Source organism: Macaca mulatta, chromosome 16, assembly GCF_049350105.2.
Source record: "Macaca mulatta isolate MMU2019108-1 chromosome 16, T2T-MMU8v2.0, whole genome shotgun sequence".
In the NCBI taxonomy this organism is placed as follows: domain Eukaryota; kingdom Metazoa; phylum Chordata; class Mammalia; order Primates; family Cercopithecidae; genus Macaca; species Macaca mulatta.
In genome coordinates, this window is record NC_133421.1 from 56,375,753 (window position 1) to 56,394,600 (window position 18,848).

The window sequence follows — 18,848 nt, forward strand, 5'->3', positions numbered from 1 at the left end:
GAAATATTTCTTTGCATACAAATAAGTTATATGCTAATTTTCCAAAAGCTTGTGTATAAGGCAGGTTGACATTCTTTACATAAATTTGTTTACATTATTAATTTCTTAGGATAATACTTATTTCTAAAATGAGGAAAAGATTGTGTGTGTGTGTGTTCACACATGTGTGCACGCTCACGTAAACTTTTCTTCAATCATGGCCAATTGATTATACATGCTGAAATGATGCAGTTTGAGTCAATATGTTGTATGTAGTATTTTTATTGATGCCTGGTAATATTTACATATTAAAAAATCTGTGGATTGACAAGAGATCTTTCTGAATTCATTATAGTAGCAGTTGCCACATCAAAGTTAAGACATCAAAATCATATTGAATAATGTATGTTTATTGCCCTTGCAAAATTAAAACTCTAGAGACTTATCACAGATATTAAAGATAAAAATCGAACCAAGTAAGTCTCAGAATTTTTATAGAAAAGTTTATTTTTAAAATTCAAAGCAGAAATAATTTTGATTTGAGTTAGGTGCCTTATAAAATAAATCAAGAAAATAATTGTATCTATTCTGAATATTTGAAAATATTTTTAATTATTGGTAGAGAGAATTTATTTACATGTAAATACTTACAGCACATGTACAATAGTATGTTTTCTTTCCAAGTTTCTAGTAGAGTCAAAGGAAAACAAAATGTCAACTTTTTGAAAATGTGTTTTATTTCTAACTTAAGAATTAATATTGTATATGTCATGGTGGCTGACATCTGTAATCCAGGCACTTTGAAAGGCTAAAGCACAAGGATCCCTTGAGCCCAGGAGTTCGTGGCCAGCCTAGGCAACATAAGACCCTGTTTCTACAAAAAAAAATTAAAATTAAAATTAAAAAAAAAAAAACAGCCAGGTTAGGTGGCACATGCCTGTAGACCCAACTACTCTGGAGGCTGAGGGTTGACGATTGCTTGAGCCCAAGAGGTTAAGGCTGCAGTGAGCCATGATCATGTCATTGTACTTCAGCCTGGGCTATAAGGTGAGACCTTGTCTCAAAAACAAACACAACAAAAAACAAAAACAAAAAAACAACAAAAGGATTAATAGTGAGTAGAATTAGGATATCCTGATTTTAGGGGTTCTGTAATTCATAAAAAATTCAAGAATTCTACAATTTCTGTTTCTACTCAGTTAAGACTGGTATTCAAGTTGAGAGCCCTGAGTCCTGTCTCCAAAGAGTAATATTTGAGAGCTGGTGTTTCCTACACCTAAATCGGGTGTAGAGAAAAGAGTGTCTTTCCTGAATCAGAATTTGCATTCCTGTAGTCTATGGCACTTGTCATGAATCTAAATTTCTGGAAACAATTACTAACAGCCTCAATTAAGAACTTTCTGATCTTAACTTCCTCTACATGACTTTTTTTTTTTTTTTTTTTTTTTTTTTTTTTTTTTTTTATCTTTGAGGTTTTCAGGAACTTGTAGTTTATCAGATTCTGAGTCTTGGCCCTTGCTTCTGCACTACACTATGTCCTTTATTTTCTTTCCTTTCTACTTCTCTTGCTCATTTCTATTTTTTAAAAGAGTAATATCTTGATAAAATTGTGCTTCTATTAAACATGTTGATAGAAGTGTGCTTGATAAAAGCATACTTTAGCATGACATCAGGAGACTGAAGTTTATATCTTGTGTGAATTAGAACAATCAGTTTTACTTCTAAGGGATTTAGCTTCTTTATGTATACAATGACAGAATTGAACTAGTTTCTACCGTGTCACTTGTTGTTCTACAACAATTTTTTCCTACAATTGCCATTTGTTTTTATAGGTATGCTGTTTTCTAGCTTGCAATAAACTAAGATATACACTAAGTCTACATTTTTGAATGTGTTGGCAATTTTTTTGCAATATGGAATTAATTTAAATAAGCATTTTTGGTAAATGGTTTTGCTTCAACTTGGTGCAACTCTATTTTCATCATAACTGTATCTCTTATCATTTTTACTCTAGAGAAGCTTTTCCTTGACCTTCTGTGTATTATGCTTGATTTAACTTTTTTGAGTTATTGCCCAAATGTATGTCTTGTATCTCTTTCTCTTTCATCAAGACCTGATATAAGAGCTGGGGTAGTTAGAAGATGAAGCCCAATATGAACCCTTGAGATTTTTAGTATCTTTTATTGCACTCATTTCTCTGAGAGAGACAGAGCAGTTAATTGAGAGGAACTTGGTTTCTATGTCTGGGAGTATTATCATACCTGGACTTTATAATAATGCTCTTTAAAATGAGAAGCATAAACAAGATTGTTTCTAAGGTCTCTCTTAGAATGGAATTTCTATTCCATTATGAGTATAGAGGCCTCAATTCTAGATCAAGCCCAAGAGCAATAAGCCGCATGCATGTGAATGAATTGTCCAATAAAGGGAAAATGAAGTGCTACAGGACCAAAATTTTAGAACTCCTAGTCCACAACTCTTCTATACACCATGTCAAACTTTCTATTCTGTATAATGACTTGGGGTCTAACTTTAACATTAATGAGCAACACTCCTTTACATTTAAAGAGATCCATGAGGGTTGGAGGATAAATATTCCTTATTCAAAGTACCATTTTTTCAAGAATTATTGAATATTATAGGTTATCTTTGCATGAAGCTTTTTCTAATCCAGTAAGTCAGAGAAATCTGAGTCCTGCTTATTTCTCTTTGCCATTTTGACCTTGATTCTTCAGGAGTGGAAGTGATATCCTAGAGAGCTTCCTGTTTCACTTCTGTTCCCTCAAAAGTCCCTTGTCTCTGATCCAAACTTCATTAGTATATACCATCTCCATGCACAACTTGACCTCATGTACAATCTAAATTTAGTTACTCTCTTCTCTTATCATCCGGCCCAACCATCCCAGATCCAAAAGTCACTTACCTGAATAGGTTCACAATGATCCTGCAAAGACCAACGGTATACCTTCCAAATATTTTGTAGTCAGTCCTTTGTGGAAAGCATTTCACATAATAATACCTTTTCAAACTCATTTTATAAATTAATTTTTTTATTTTTATTTTTTGTTACATATTGCAAGCAACCTAAGTGTTCATCAAACTCATTTTTTTGTTCCTATAGTTCACTCAATTTTCCCACAGGTCATCTCTCAGACGTTTGTTTTTAGTTATTATCCAACTATGTCACCAGGAAATTTTTTTTTTTTTTTTTTAGATGGAGTTTCACTCTATCGCCCAGGCTGCAGTGCAATGGTGAGACCTTGGCTCACTGCAACCTCCGCCTCCCAGGTTCAAGCGATTCTCCTACTTCAACCTCCTGAGTAGTTGGGATTACAGGCGCCCACCACCATACCCTTCTAATTTTTGTATTTTTAGTAGAGACAGAGTTTCGCCATGTTGGTCAGGCTGGTCTCAAATGCCTAACCTCAGGTGATCCGCCCACCTCAGCCTCCCAAAGTGACTAGTAAGATATATGAAAAAAAAATCATCTTAATATAAAGGGAACAGAATGTTTACTTCTTATAATGACAACATGTCATTATGAACACATCTTCATTGTTGAAAGCTGATGTGTCTAATAATGGTTAAATACGTATTTTCATTAGCGCTTCCACAAAAGCTATCTGATAGCATTTAATATGTTTTCTAAATAAACTCCAATTACCGATTTTCATGAGATGCAAGATAGTCTAGTTTTGCCAAAGAAGACGAAATTTAGCAATGTTTACTATGATGAAGAAGAGAAGTCTTCCAAAGCCTGCAAAACACTTCATAACCTCAGTCTACAATGGCCAGTGAGCTCAGCAGTATCTTTATATATGTACAGTGGTACTGTTTACCGAGGTGTGATAATTTATATATTTTATTAGGACATATTAAAATGCATATTTGAAATATTCACACAGGATTAAATACATCAACTTTATTTTAAGATTAATCCAGGAAAGAGTATTGTCATTGTGGAAGATGAGTGGAACTAAAATCTATTTTAATGTTTTATGAAAACATTATTAAAAAATCCATCATTAGTTGTATTCTCCCTCAAGTCACTAAGCTCAGTTAAAATACATTAAGCTTACTTTAAAATCAATAAAGTATTTTAAAAGGTTTTTTTCCCTGGCACCAGGCAAAAGTGAGATGTATTTATTTTAATCTCCCTTAAACGTCAGTACCTAATCCATCATTTGGGCTCATGTATTCCTGAAAATATTATTTTGTTGAATAAAGTGTCATTTCAAAGTGTACGTTTCAATTATTTCCTAGAATCATAGGAAAATCTTTCTCTGTCCTACGTGGGCTTTTATATTGTTTTGTTTGTATATTTTTCAAGGTGGTAATTTTTTTTTTTATTACCTGTTGTAAGGATCCATATGGACCCAAAATTGAATCAGACATTGAAAACTCGCAAGACTCAAGAAATCTGTAGGGACACAAAAGGACAACCATTGAACTATTATATGCTTACAATCACATGAAGTATGTAAAGTGGTCAAATCATAGAAACAAAATAGAAAGGTGGTTGTCAAAGACTGGGAGTAGGGAGGAGGGAGAATTACTGATTAATTAATCAGTTTCACTTTCAGTTTTGCAAGTTGAGAAGGTTTTAGAGGTTCTAGATCTGTTGAACAATAACATGAATACACTTAGCATTAAGGAACTGTACATGTTAAAAACAATTAATGCAGTAAGTTTAACATTATGTGTTTTTTAACCACTTTATTTTTTATTTTTATTTTTATTTTTGGGGGGGAGGAAGAAAATTATAGGGAGTGACCACTTCCTTAACCATGGGAACTCTTTTTTTCTCATGGCATGTCTCAGATTTTCTTGTTGATTTCATTTTCTTCCCTAACTCATTCTTTCTTCTACTTTTATTATCATGTATCTACTCCCTAGTGTCCGTGTCCTCATTCTTTTGGCTTATTAGGAACATTCATAGAACCAATTCAATCTACCATGTTTTTGTCTGTAATTTTTAATTTCTATTGCTAATTTTTTTTCTGTTTTGCCCAATATAATTCCAGAGACACAATATAGTTGCCGTAGCCCATTGTCTTCTCTTGCACATCATATTTAGTTGGCTATTTTATGGAGTAACTACTCTTGGCTTAGAAATCAAATGCTGATTCATTAAAAATATTCAGGTGAAATGATTTGAATAATCATTGCAGGGCTTTCTCTTAAGCATTGGGTGGCAACATTTCTCTTAGAATATATTGTAGTTGCAGTGGGCTCTGTAGTTGACAGATCAAGGTTCACCTGTTTTTGTTTTGTTTTGTTTTGTTTCTTTCTTCTCCTTATTCCTTGGCTTTCCCTTCTCAGTCAGCTTCATTTGTTTTCATCCTGTCCTCACAATTCTTTTATGACTCCCTGCTTCTCACAAGTAAATGTTTCTTTTCTCAACCATTCATTATAATTCTCAAGTAGGAGGCTCATGTTTTCTCTTTAGCTTCTAAAAATGGTAAAGATGATTCCTGGCATTTTTCCAGTCATGTTGCCTCACAATAATTCACAAGACAATGTCTCTAGAAAGTGGTCTGAAGTAATTCCTCTGCTTATTTTATTTTTATTTTTTAATTTTTATTTTTTGAGATGGAGTCTCTCTCTGTCTCCCAGGCTGGAGTGCAGTGGCAACATCTCGGCTCACTGCAACCTCCGCCTCCTGGGTTTAAGCGATTCTCCTGCCTCAGCCTCCCGAGTAGCTGGGAGTACAGGTGTGTGCCACCACGCCCAGCTAATTTATTGTGTTTTTAGTAGAGTCGGGGTTTCACCATGTTGGCCAGGATGGTCTCAATCCCTTGACCTTGTGATCCACCTGCCTCTCCCTCCCAAAGTGCTGGGATTACAGGCATGAGCCACCGCGCCCAGCCTCCTCTGTTTATTTATTTATTTATTTATTTATTTTTTTTTTTTGAGACGGAGTCTCGCTCTGCCGCCCAGCCTGGAGTGCAGTGGCCAGATCTCGGCTCACTGCAAGCTCTGCCTCCCGGGTTCACGCCATTCTCCTGCCTCAGCCTCCTGAGTAGCTGGGACTACAGGCGCCCGCCACCTCGCCCGGCTAGTTTTTTTTTTCTATTTTTTAGTAGAGACGGGGTTTCACCGTGTCAGCCAGGATGGTCTCGATCTCCTGACCTCGTGATCCGCCCGTCTCGGCCTCCCAAAGTGCTGGGATTACAGGCTTGAGCCACCGCGCCCGGCCTTCCTCTGTTTATTTTTAATGTCATAACAGACAACCCTGAGTAGGTCATCTTAAATATATAATTTATTTTCCCCTTTAACACCTATTTCCCTATTCAATATTAAATAATTTATCTAACCTTTTTATTTCTTCATGGAGACTTATGAAATCCTTCTCACCTTTATCACATTGGATTTTATTTTACTCTCTGTGGGATCTAAAAGCCAGCTGTAGGTATAGTGAGTTTACTCTTTCTTGCACTCAGGTATCATATGCAAATATGTTTGTTTGTAGTTTTAAGGTCTAGTGTTGTCAATCTAAAGAAATGAAAAGATTTTTTTCTCTTTAAATTTTTAAGTCAATTATTGGTCGAAAGCAATTCCTTCTTGCCCTCACTGAACCCATAAAGCAAAATGTAGACATTTGTAGTGAATCTATATGTCCCAAATAACTATACTCACTTAAAATTTATATACATATTTTCAACATGTAGTTAATTGTGAGGAAAAAACTATAAAGTTCTAATCTTTCTATCATAATTAAATATGTTAACTTGAACAAGCCAGTTAACCTCTGTGTTTCCATGTACATTTGTAAAATTAGCCTCTGAAAGATTTTCACTGTTGACCCGTCCACAAGGTGGAAAGACAAAATCCTCTGGCATTGACTGCCCAATTTTACTTTTGAGTGCAAATTATGAAATTTTCTTCCAGTTCATAAAGTCATCTATTTTCACTTTGGACCAAAAGACCGAATATATGCGAGATACGCAATTGAAGTAGTATCTAATAGAAAATTAAATCTTTTCTCCTCTTGTATTAGTGCATTTTAATTGTTGTTGTATAAATTTGTTCAACAGCAATGAGTCTACTTTAAAATTCAATCTAAAAACAGCTCCACCCAGAGGTGGGTCATTGGGGTCTCATTCTGCTTTAACACAATGTGATCGGACAGCGAGAAAATTTGTTTTGCTATCCATTCAATGAAGGATATAACTCTTTCTGAGCTTTATCTTCTGTTAGATATGATACTGATCTTTGCCTGGCAGATATAAGATTTAACTTGGTTTATTTTTATAAATGTTTAACACACTTTCTCTTTCAAGAGAATATTTATACTTACTCTGTTAGACAACTAATGAAAACACCAAGAAGCGTAATATAATATGTGCTTTGCTTACTAACAGACCCTCAAAATTGAGTAAATGCAGCACACCTGGATGAGCTAAATGCATTTTTTAGCTTCTATGATGACCTGTCATTCTAAATACTGTATTTCAGTTGCTTTTATCGGTAGTATTCCCTTCCCCTTGGTCTCTCTAAATGAGGTTCTCATTTCAGTGTGGTCACAAAAGCAATTTCCCATGGTTTCCTGCAGACTCTCAAGCTGCAAACATTATTAGGATTTTTCCATATACATTATAAACCTTTCTGCAGCATAACAGTGAATCATCATAATTTTGTTATGCCAAATCCGCAGGTGATGGAAACAATAAAAGGGAGACCAAGAAAAGACTCAGTACATTTTACCCTAATGATTTCTGACCAGTTTGACAGCTCTGTAAAATTTTAAGAAATGTGCTTATTTTGTCCTTCTCACAGCCTTCCACCATTGCCTTTCATCTCAGTGCATGAATATAGTGAGTATGTCACCTAGCCCCTTTACTCACTTTCTTCCTTTAATTTGAGACAAGGTCTTGCTCTGTTGTCCAGACTGGAGCTGGAGTGCAGTGGTACAATCATAGCTCACTGCAGTCTTGAACCCCTCGACTCAAGCAATCCTCCCACTGAGCTTCTTGAGTAGCTGGAATTGCAGTTGGGCACCATCAGATCCAGCTAATTAAAAAAAAATTCTGTAGAGACAGAGTTTCACTATGTTGCACAAGCTGGTATTGATCTTCTGGCCTCCAGCAGTCACCCTACCTTGGCCTCCTAAAGTGCTGGGATGACAGGCATAAGCCACTGTGCCCAGCCCCCTCTACTTACTTTCTACACTGCTCTATGTCAATTTCATCGAATGTATAACAAAATTAAAGAGAACTTGGAAAATAGGGGCAGAGTATGACACTACAATCTTAACGTGACCATTGTTTGTATTTTTGCGTCAGTTCTGTTCTAGACCTTATCTATACAAATAACTGTTTTGACATGGTCACAAGTAGAATGTTCATATTGTTTCCTTTTAATATCTTTACTCAACATTACATAGTATGCATATTTTAGGTTGTTGTGTAATAATCATAACTATATTTTATTATAACTTTTTGTTTCCTTGATTATTTCTTTGGCACAACCCCAATGAACCGCTAACTAGTCATATGATCTGTTTCAAGGCTTTTGAAATGCATAGCAAATTTACTTTCATGTCAGAATTTTTATTGTTGCTTGCCAAACTCTGCATGACAATACCTAGTTCATGTATTCTCTATAGTACTAAGAATTAGGTTTCACATATTTAATAAGAATAAATTATATCTGTTTTAAATGCATATTTTTAATTAAAGCAAGGTTACTAGTTCACGGACATCTTTATGGGTTTTTTTTGTTTTTTTGTTTTTTGAGATGGGGATGGGAGTCTCACTTTGTCATCCAGGCTGGAGTGCAGTGGTACAGTCTTAGCTCACTGCAACCTCTGCCGCCCCGGTTCAAGCAATTCTCCTGCCTCAGCCTCCCGAGTAGCTGGGATTACAGGAGCCTGCCACTGCATCCAGCTAATTTTTGTATTTTTAGTAGAGACGGGGTTTCACCATGTTGACTACGCTGGTTTTGAACTCCTGACCTCATGATCCATCCACCTCGGCCTCCTAAAGTACTGGGGGTTACAGGCATGAGCCACCACGCCCAATCACAGACATCTTTTTAGTATTTGTTATATATTATTACTGAATAGTCTGTTCTATTTTCTTGCTTATTTAAGCACTGATTTCTCAATATCATTCTATGAAATTTTGTATGTATTTTTATATGATAATTCTGTTAAACTTACTTCTGCCACAATTCCTGAAATGCCATGTATAAATTGTTTAGTTTTTTAGTTTTATGTTATTTTAGAAATATTTTATATTTAAGTGGTTAATCAGGACCTCCTTTTTTAATTTTACAATAACTCTTAGAAACACAGATTCATTTTATTCTACCTACAAGTTTTGTTAAATCTGAGATGCTACAGGAAAAATATCAGTATAGAGGAGGATTTGGAGTTTCTGCACAAAGTATTTTAATATCTAAGGAATATGTAGAAGCCAATGACACAGTTCATTATTTTATATTTTATTTTGAATTATTATTTAATAATATCACTTCAGATATGACTAACTGAGAATATTATTATTTCCTTATTGCAGTTCAAGAGGTCATTTATACACAACAATATTTGGATGAGCTAGTTACAATTATTGGTTTAAACAAAAGGATTTCTCTCTCATGAGTATCGTATGGAACAGTAACATTCCTCTCCTTGCAGTAGTCCATACAGAATAACTCCATCACTACAAAAGGCTAAAGAACTCTATAATGTGAAATACCACCCTGCCCCTCAAAACCAGGCTACATATCTTAGACATCACTTTGGGTAACTAACATTCATTTCAAAAGCAAAACAACAACTTTAACCTGAATTCCTTTGGAAAACTATTTATTTGATACATAATATTTTACATATCTATTGGATACAGGTGATATTTTGTTACATCATAGACTGTCTAATGATTAAGTCAGGGTATTTGAGGTATCCCTCACCTTGAGTATTTATCATTTCTATGTGTTGAGGACAATTCAAGTCCTCTCTTCTAGCTACTTTGAAATATACACCACATTGTTGTTAACTATAGTCACCCTACTCTGTGCCAAACATTAGAACTTACACCTTCTATCTAACTGTATGTTTGTACTTATTAACCAACCTGTCTTCATCCCCTTCTTACCTCCTCTATACTTCGTAGCCTGTGGTGACTCTCATCCTACTCCCATTACATGCATTAGATCAACATTTTTAGCTCCAACATGTAAGTGAAAATACTCAATAATTTATTTTTTGGTGTCTAGCTTATTTCACTTAACATAATGACCCCAGTTTTATCCATGTTGCTATAAATGACATGATTTCATTTCTTTTAATGGCTTAATAGTGTTCTATTGTGTGTGTGTGTGTGTGTGTGCGCGCGCATATCACATTTTCTTTATCCATTTATCTTTTGATGGACATTTAAATTGATTCCGTATTTCTCTATTGTGAACAGTGACATAACAAACATGGGGGTACAGGTATACTTTGCATATATGATTTCCTCTTCTTTGAATAAATACTCTGTAGTGGAGTTTCAAAATTACATGGTAGTTCTATTTTTAATTTTTGAGAAATCTTCATTTTTTTCATCCTGGCTCTATTATTTTGTGTAGATACCCAATAGCAGCATATAAGAGTTTTCATAGTGGCTTTATTATTTATTCTTATACCCAATAACGGTGTATAAGAATTCCCTTTTCTCTGTATCCTTGTCAGCATCTGTTATTAATGGTGCATGTCAGAATTTTTATTTCAGTTTAAGAATAAATAATATGGAAATAAAATATACTAATAATTTATACTCTTCAGAGGTGGGGTCATGGTCTTTAATTTACACAACGGGCTCTCTAAGTGATGCTGTTGGCAAATTCTAGTAAAGAATGATTACTACAAAATATAGTGAAATAGATCATGTGTACAAAAAACTTTACTTATAATCTCTAAATTAAATATAAACGCCTCTCATAATTAAGTGCCTCACATAATCCAAACTTCTACTCCTCTTGACTGAGGCTTCCACTTTCCACTAGACTGCATTTATATCCCCATCTTCATGAGTTGAGGGGCCATTTGCTTTTCTTCATTTCAGTGAATGTGAGTTGTGAGTAGGTTAAATGAAAGTAGGCTGATATTCTGGAAGAAACCTTTAGAATATATTTAAACTTAAAAGTTAATTTTACTTAAGAATAAACTATAGCCCAGAAATGAAAATTTATGTTTCCAAAAGTACCGTTGATGACCACTTAACATTGACTATATACTCATAAATATACATATCACAACAACAAAACATCTCTCCTTACCATTAAAATATACCCTTAAAGGTAAATATTCAGTGCAGGTTTGCCAGGCACTATTTATTGGGTAACTCATAATTTGAGTAAGAGTTTATATAGAAAGTATCAGGGACAGACATGACAACATTTAAGAAAATCCGTTTATCATATATTTCCTGGACCGTAATGAAAATTTCTTTCATTTGATTCTCTTGATAACAATTTTTCAAGCAAGTGTTTTTCCTAGTTCTCTTTAGTATGGGAATATTTAATAGATGGTGGTAACTTAGAAATTTCTACATTAACAAAAAAAACCCTTCCCCCACCAACACACAGACACATTCTCCAGTGATTTTTTAACTCTCTATTCCTTTCCCTTTCCGTCTCCTCACACTTCAGAACATTCCCAGCTCCTGCAGCAACCCTGGCTTTTATCTTACTTTCTCTCTTAAGAAAGGCTAGATTAGGGAGTCCATTAATTTGTGACCATCACAAACTCACTGACCAGGGTTGTTGACTCAACCCAAATAAGGTAGGTCTGATTGGTAAATAAGCAAGCAATTGGGGAGTTGTACTAACTTCATACTCAAAAGGTATATATGACTTTATTTTTGCTATTTCTTCTACTGATAAGTGGGTTTGAATTATTATATTTATTTATTTATTTATTTATTTATTTATTTTTGTGAGACAAAGTCTCGCTCTGTCGCCCAGGCTGGAGTACAGTGGCGCAATCTCGGCTCACTGCAAGCTCCGCCTCCCGAGTTCACACCATTCTCCTGCCTCAGCCTCCCAAGTAGCTGGGACTACAGGCGCACATCACCAGAGTCGGTTAATTTTTTGTATTTTTAGTAGAGACGGGGTTTCACCATGTTAGCCAGGATGGTCTCGATTTCCTGACCTCGTGATCCGCCCACCTCGGCCTCCCAAAGTGCTGGGATTACAGGAGTGAGCCACTGCGCCTGGCTGGGTTTGAATTATTTTTATTACTAAATATCATAGGATAAAATCAAAATCAAAAGCCTGTTACATGAGACAGACAGAAATTGAATTCCAACCCTGGCATTTAGTAGCTTTATGACCTTGGGTAAGTTATTCATTTTTAGCTTCTGCTTGCTTATCTTAAATAAAGGAACAATATGATCACCTTTATAAAGTTATAAAGTTGGAAAAAACGTGCATTCATAACTTCCTAGCACAATGCCTGGAGTATGGAAGGTACTCATTAATTAAGGGTTTTCCCTTTGTAGAAACAAGGGTTGGTGACAGATTTATGTTAATAAATGTAGCCTGGACAAAACATATAGGACCACATCAACACCCATGTTGCAGCAGTAATTTGTTTCTTTTTATATTGTTAAATAACATTCCGTTTTATTAATAAACCACATTTTAAAATTCATTCATCAATTTTTAAACATTTAAGTTCGTTCAAAGTTTTACTACTGTAAATTATGCTTCTGTAGAATATCTGCATACGATTTTGGCTATATACCTGGGAGTGGAATTACTGGGTCAAATGGTAACTCTAAATTTAACCTTTGAATTACTGTCAGATTGTTTTGTAAATAAGCTAGCGTATATTCCATTTTAGATTTCCATCAGCAGTGTATGAGGGTTCCAATTATCCACATTCTCACTCAAACTGGTAATTTTCTACTTTTTAAAATTATAGCCAGCCTAGCAGATGTGAAATGGTATCTCACTGTGGTTTTGATTAGCATTTCCTTGATGGCTACTCTTGTTGAGGCTCAGTTTATGTGCTTATTGGCCATTTATATATCTTCTCTGGAGAAATGTTTATTCATATATTTTCCCATTTTAGAATTTTCTTGTTTTTTTAATATATGTTGTAAGAATTATGTACACTTCTATAAACGAATTTTTTATCAGGTGTACGATTTGAAGATATTGACTTTAATTCTGTGGGTTGTCACGTCACTTCCGTGATGTCTTTTGAAGCATAAATTTTTTAAAAAATTTTCTTATGCCTTTACTTCTTCTACTTGTTTTGGATTCAGTTTATTGTGTTTTTCAGTGTCTAAAAGTGGGAGATAGCATCACAAATAGCTACATTAACCTTCTAATTTACCACTTATTTTCTGATCATGTTAGTCCATTTTCTGTTGCTATGAAGAGATACCTGAGACTAAGTAATTAATAAAGAAAAAAGTGTTATTTATTTGTTATTTATATTTTTTAATGACGGAGTCTCATTCTGTCGCCCAGGCTGGAGTGCAGTGGTATGACCTCTGCTCACTGCAACCTCTGCCTCCTGAGTTCAAGTGATTCTTGTGCCTCAGCCTCCTGAATAGCTGGGATTACAGGCATGTGCCACCATGCCCAGCTAATTTTAATAGAGACGGGGTTTTGCCATATTGGCCAGGCTGGTCTCAAACTCCTGGTCTCAAACGGTCCTCCCACCTCGGCCTTCCAAAGTGCTGGGTTTACAGGTGTGAGCCACCGCCCTTGGCCAGAAGAGGCTTATTTGGTTCACATTTTTTTTTTTTTTTTGAGACACAGTCTTGCTCTGTTGCTCAGGCTGGAGTGCAGTGGTGCAATCTCGGCTCACTGCAGCCTCTGTCTCTCCAGTTCCAGCAATTCTCATGCCTCAGCCGCCTGGGTAGCTGGGATTAAAGGTGCACACCACCATGCCTGGTTAATTTTTGTATTTTGTATTTTTAGTAGAGATGGGGTTTCACCATGTTGGCTAGGCTGGTCTCGAACTCCTGACCTCAGGTGATCTGCCCACCTTGGCCTCCCAAAGTGCTGGCATTACAGGAGTGAGCCACCACGCCTGGCCAGTTGACATTTTAAACAGGCTATACAAGCATGGCACCAGCATCTGCTTTTCTTCTGATGAGTCCTTGGGAAGCTTTTAGTTACAGCGGAAAAAAAGGGGAATCAGTGTGTCACATGGGGAGAGGGAGAGGGACAAAGAGGTGCCAGGATCCTTTAAAAAACCAGCTTTCCAGTAAACTAACAGAGAGGGAGGGGGGAGGGGGAGGGGGAGGAAGAGGGAAAGGGGGAGGGAGAGGTGCCAGGACCCTTTAAACAACCAACTCTCCAGTAAATGAACAGAATGAGAACTCACCCATTACCATGAGGACATTAAACCATTCATGAGGGAATCCACCCCTATGACCCAAGCATTCCCCACTAGACCCACCTATAACTTTGGAGGTCACATTTCAAAATGACATTTGGAGGGAACAAAATATCTAAAACAGGTCACTGGTTCTACTAATTTATTCACTTGGATTCAAATTACCATCTGGTATCATTTCTGTACTCCAAAAGAAGTTTCATCACATCTACCTCTGTGCTATTACTGAGAAATGTATTACATTTCTGTATGGTTTAGGTCCAGCAATGCAATTACATACATGTTGCTTTATACAGTTTTTAAAACTCAGTTAAGAAAAGAGAAGAAATATTCATTTATATTGTCTTTGATAATTATTTAATTGCTTTAATTGATTTTTTTTAAGGATTTAAATTATGATCTGGTGTTACTTGCTCCTAGTTTGAAGTATTCCTTAGTATTTTCTGTAAGGCAAAGCCTGTTTGCAAAACATTGTCTTAGGATTTGTTTATTTATTTTTTATTCTGCTACTATCTTTCATCTCCATTTTATAAAGATAGCATTCTGGATATAATAGCCGGTTGATAGCTGTGTGTGTGTATATGTTTTTGTTTGTTTGTTTTTCTCTTTGAGCATTTATTGTATCCTCTTAATGCCTTCTGGGCATACATTATTTCTGATGAGATGACAGATGTTAATCTTATTGAAATTCTCTTGTATGTGATGAGTCATTTTTCTCTTGCTGCTTTCTTTTTCTATTATTATTATTATACTTTAAGTTCTAGGGTACATGTGCATAATGTGCAGGTTTGTTACATATGTATACTTGTGTCATGTTGGCGTGCTGCACCCATCAACTCGTCAGCACCCATCAACTCGTCATTTACACCAGGTATAACTCCCAGTGCAATCCCTCCCCCCTCTTGCTGCTTTCAAAATGTTCTCCTTGACTTTGGCTTTCTCTGTTGTTTCTATGATGTGTCTAGTGTGAATCTCTTTGCATTTATCCCACTTGGTTTCCGTAAACTTGTTTGATGGGTAGATCGATTTTTTTTCATAATTTAAAAAATTTTCAGTCATTAATGGCTTTCACTGATTTGGGAGTTTTTCTTCCATTATTTTTATCCTTTTCTTTCCTGCTTCTTTTCTCTACTCCTCTCCTGGAGTATTAAATGTATGCTGATGCGCTGGTCATCCTTTTTCATTTTATTTTCTCTGTATTCTTCAGATTGAAAAATCCGTATTAAAGGGTCATTAATTTTGCTCATTGTTTTTTCTGCCAATTCAAATATATTAGGTTGGTGCAAAAGTAATCACAATTTTTGCATCAAAAGGAATGACCAAACCGCAATTACTTTTGCACCAACTTAAAATGATGAACCCCTGTGGTGAATTTATTTCTGCTATTGATTTTTAATTGCAGTATTTCTACTTGAATCATTTTTTTCCTAATTTCTAACTGTTTTACTGAAATTCTCCACTTTATAAGATGTTGTAATTATGACTTCCTTTACTTCTTTAAACATGCTTTTTTTTTTTAAGTTATTCAGATATATTTACAATGATTGCTTGAAGTCTTTGTTTCATAATTTCTGGATCATGTCACAAACAGTATCTGTTGCTTGTTTTTAAATTTCCCTTCACAAGGGTAACACCATTTATTTGCACTTCTCATATTTGTCATTGCTGTTGTTTACATTTCGTCACTTAAGAGAATCTTTCATAGCAACTCTAGATACTGATTCTTCCATTCCCTGGGCCTTGTTTTCCTTGGAGTCTTCTTTTTTCTTGTTTAGTGATGTAGTTGGACTGTTTTAGTGAAATCTATTATTTCTTCAGTGTAAAGCATCTGATATTGATTCACAGAGAATGCACTGTGGACATACACACAGTCATGCCAGGTCGGCAGTGGTTTTAGCAGGACTTTCTTTGGCTGTCTCTTTCCCTGATAGTCCTGTAAAGTGTCTGCCTTTGTTATGTCACATCCAGCTTTCAGAGTCCACTAATTGCTTGCTGATTTCTATTTTTTTTTTTTTTTCTATGTGATGAAGCACTGGGACATATATTGCTCCACAGACTGATCCAAATAAGCTGGGGTCCATTTTCATAGGTAGATTTTAAGGCAAGTCCTTGTTTTTTCTGGCAAATTGCTGGCCTTTGGTCTAGGTTGTTGCACTTAATTACTTACCACCAAAACGTCCATTGTTTTTGAGAATACTCTTGGGCTTTTTAATGTCCCATAGTCAGTTTCAAATAATGTCATGTCTGTTGGGGAGAGATTCAGATCTCTGTTTTTGTTGTTGTTGTTGTTTGTTTGTTTTATTTTGTTTTTGTACCACCTCTTTTCTATCAAAACCTTTGAGGTTCTGCTCTGGAGCTGGACACGTGGACAGCAGCATGCTTCTATTGGTGTGACACCTCTGCTTTATGAGAAAAACCTGGAGATGGGACTCGATTTTCTGCTTCTCTCGATTTGTCTCTACCAGTATGGAACCTCTTCTCTACAAGTGTAGTGAGGGAAAGGCAATCAACATCCCAATATTCTTGGCCTGCTTTTCTTGGGCTCAAGCCTCTGTCTTATGGAGGGGGGATGGATGAAGGAAAGGCATCCTCAATCTCTCTACCACCCTTGATGGGATTTACCCTCTGAACATGAAGTTTGCAGGGGTAGTAAGAAATGCAGTCAACCTGCCCTTTCCAGTGAGATACCCTGTCCCTTGTCTGGTGGACCCTCTTTCTTTGTCATATCTGCTTGTGTTAGTGCTTCTGTCATCATGGTATGTTAGAGAAGGAGTAGGTAGGGAATAGGTCATGGCTTAAGTGCCACACAATCTACATTCTCCTTATAGGGCTTTAGTAGATTTTCTTGAATAGATGTTTCTTTATTTAATGTATGTTTTTAGGACAATCTCCAGAGATTTTATTTATAAAAAATAATAGTTTGCACCAGTAATGGCTGTTTCATGACCTGTGTGTTGATGCTGCTATTCTAGAAGTTACCCCTGTTATCTTCCCTAAAACTCACCAATATCCTGAGGTCTATTTAGACTATATATCATAATTTATCACATAGGTAGATATCCACAGATACTTCTTTTATAAAAATTTGGAAGAAACCTATATATGTAAGTTATACTTTCCCAACATTACTTTTTGGCCTACATTGTAGTTTTGAGTTTTTTGTATAAGCTTTAATTAGTTTCAAATTAATTAACTGAAATATAGTTTGTTTACTGTTTTATACTGTATAATTTTACTACAATGTATTCATTTTGTGTGAACCACAAATCTTTAACTCAGAGTTCTAGGGCATACATCTAGGTAGATTACCAATGATTTGCACTTTATTTGCATTTCTGTGGTTATTAGTGATATGAAGCATTTTTTTAAATGTGTTTGTTGGTCACTTGTATGTGTTCTTTTAAGAAGTCTCTGTTTATGTCTTTTGACTATTTTTAATGGGGTCATTTGTTTTTTGCTTGTTCAATTGTTTAAGTTTCTTATAGATTCTGAATATCAGACCTTTGCCAGATGCATAGTTTGCAAATATTTTCTTCCATTTTGTAGGTTACCTGTTTATACTGTTAATAGTTTCTTTTACTGTGCAGAAGCTCTTTAGTTTAATTAGGACCAATTTGTCAATTTTTGTTTTTGTTCCAATTGCTTTTGAGGTCTTAGTCATCAATTCTTTCCAAAGTCTAGAATGATGTTTTCTATTTTTCTTCTAGGATTCTTATAGTTTGTTGTCATATATTGAAATCTTCAATTTATCTTGAGTTAGTTTTCCATATGGTGAAAGATATGGGTCCAATTTCATTCTTCTGCATGTCTTGCCCACTATCCCATCATCATTTATTGAATAAGGAATCCTTTTCCTATTGCCTATTTTTGTCAACTTCATTGAGGATCATAAGGCTGTAGGTGTGTGGTTTTCTATGTGCATGTTCTGTTCTGTTCCATTGGTCTATGTTTGTTTTTGTTCCAGTATCATACTGTTTTGGTTAATTGTAGCCTGACAGTATAGTTTGAAGTTGATTAATTGATGCCTCTGACTTTGTTCTTTAAGCTTATGATAGCTTTGACTATTTGAGCTTATTTTTGGTTCTATATGAATTTTAGCACAGATTTTTTTCCAATTCTTTGAAGAATGTTGCTGATAGTCTAATGAAAGCAGTATGGAATCTATAGATTGCTTTGGGCAGTATGACCATTTTAGTGATACTGATTCATTCAATCCATGAGCATGGAATATTTTTCCCTTTGTGTCATGTATGATTTTTTAAGCAGTATTTTATATTTCTCCTTGCAGAAATCTTTCACTTCATTGGTTCGATGTATACCTAGATATTTTATATTTATTGTGTGTAGACTTTGTTTTCAAAGGTGTTTTTTTTTTCCCCTTCTATGCACCCAGTCTTCTAATCAAGGAGAAAGAGAAAAGAACTTAAAGTGAAAAAATTATGTCAGCTGAGCCTGTTACCTTTAAAAGTTTTTTTTTTTTTCCTGAAATACCAGTAATCAATTCAAAACAATTTTGATTTTATAG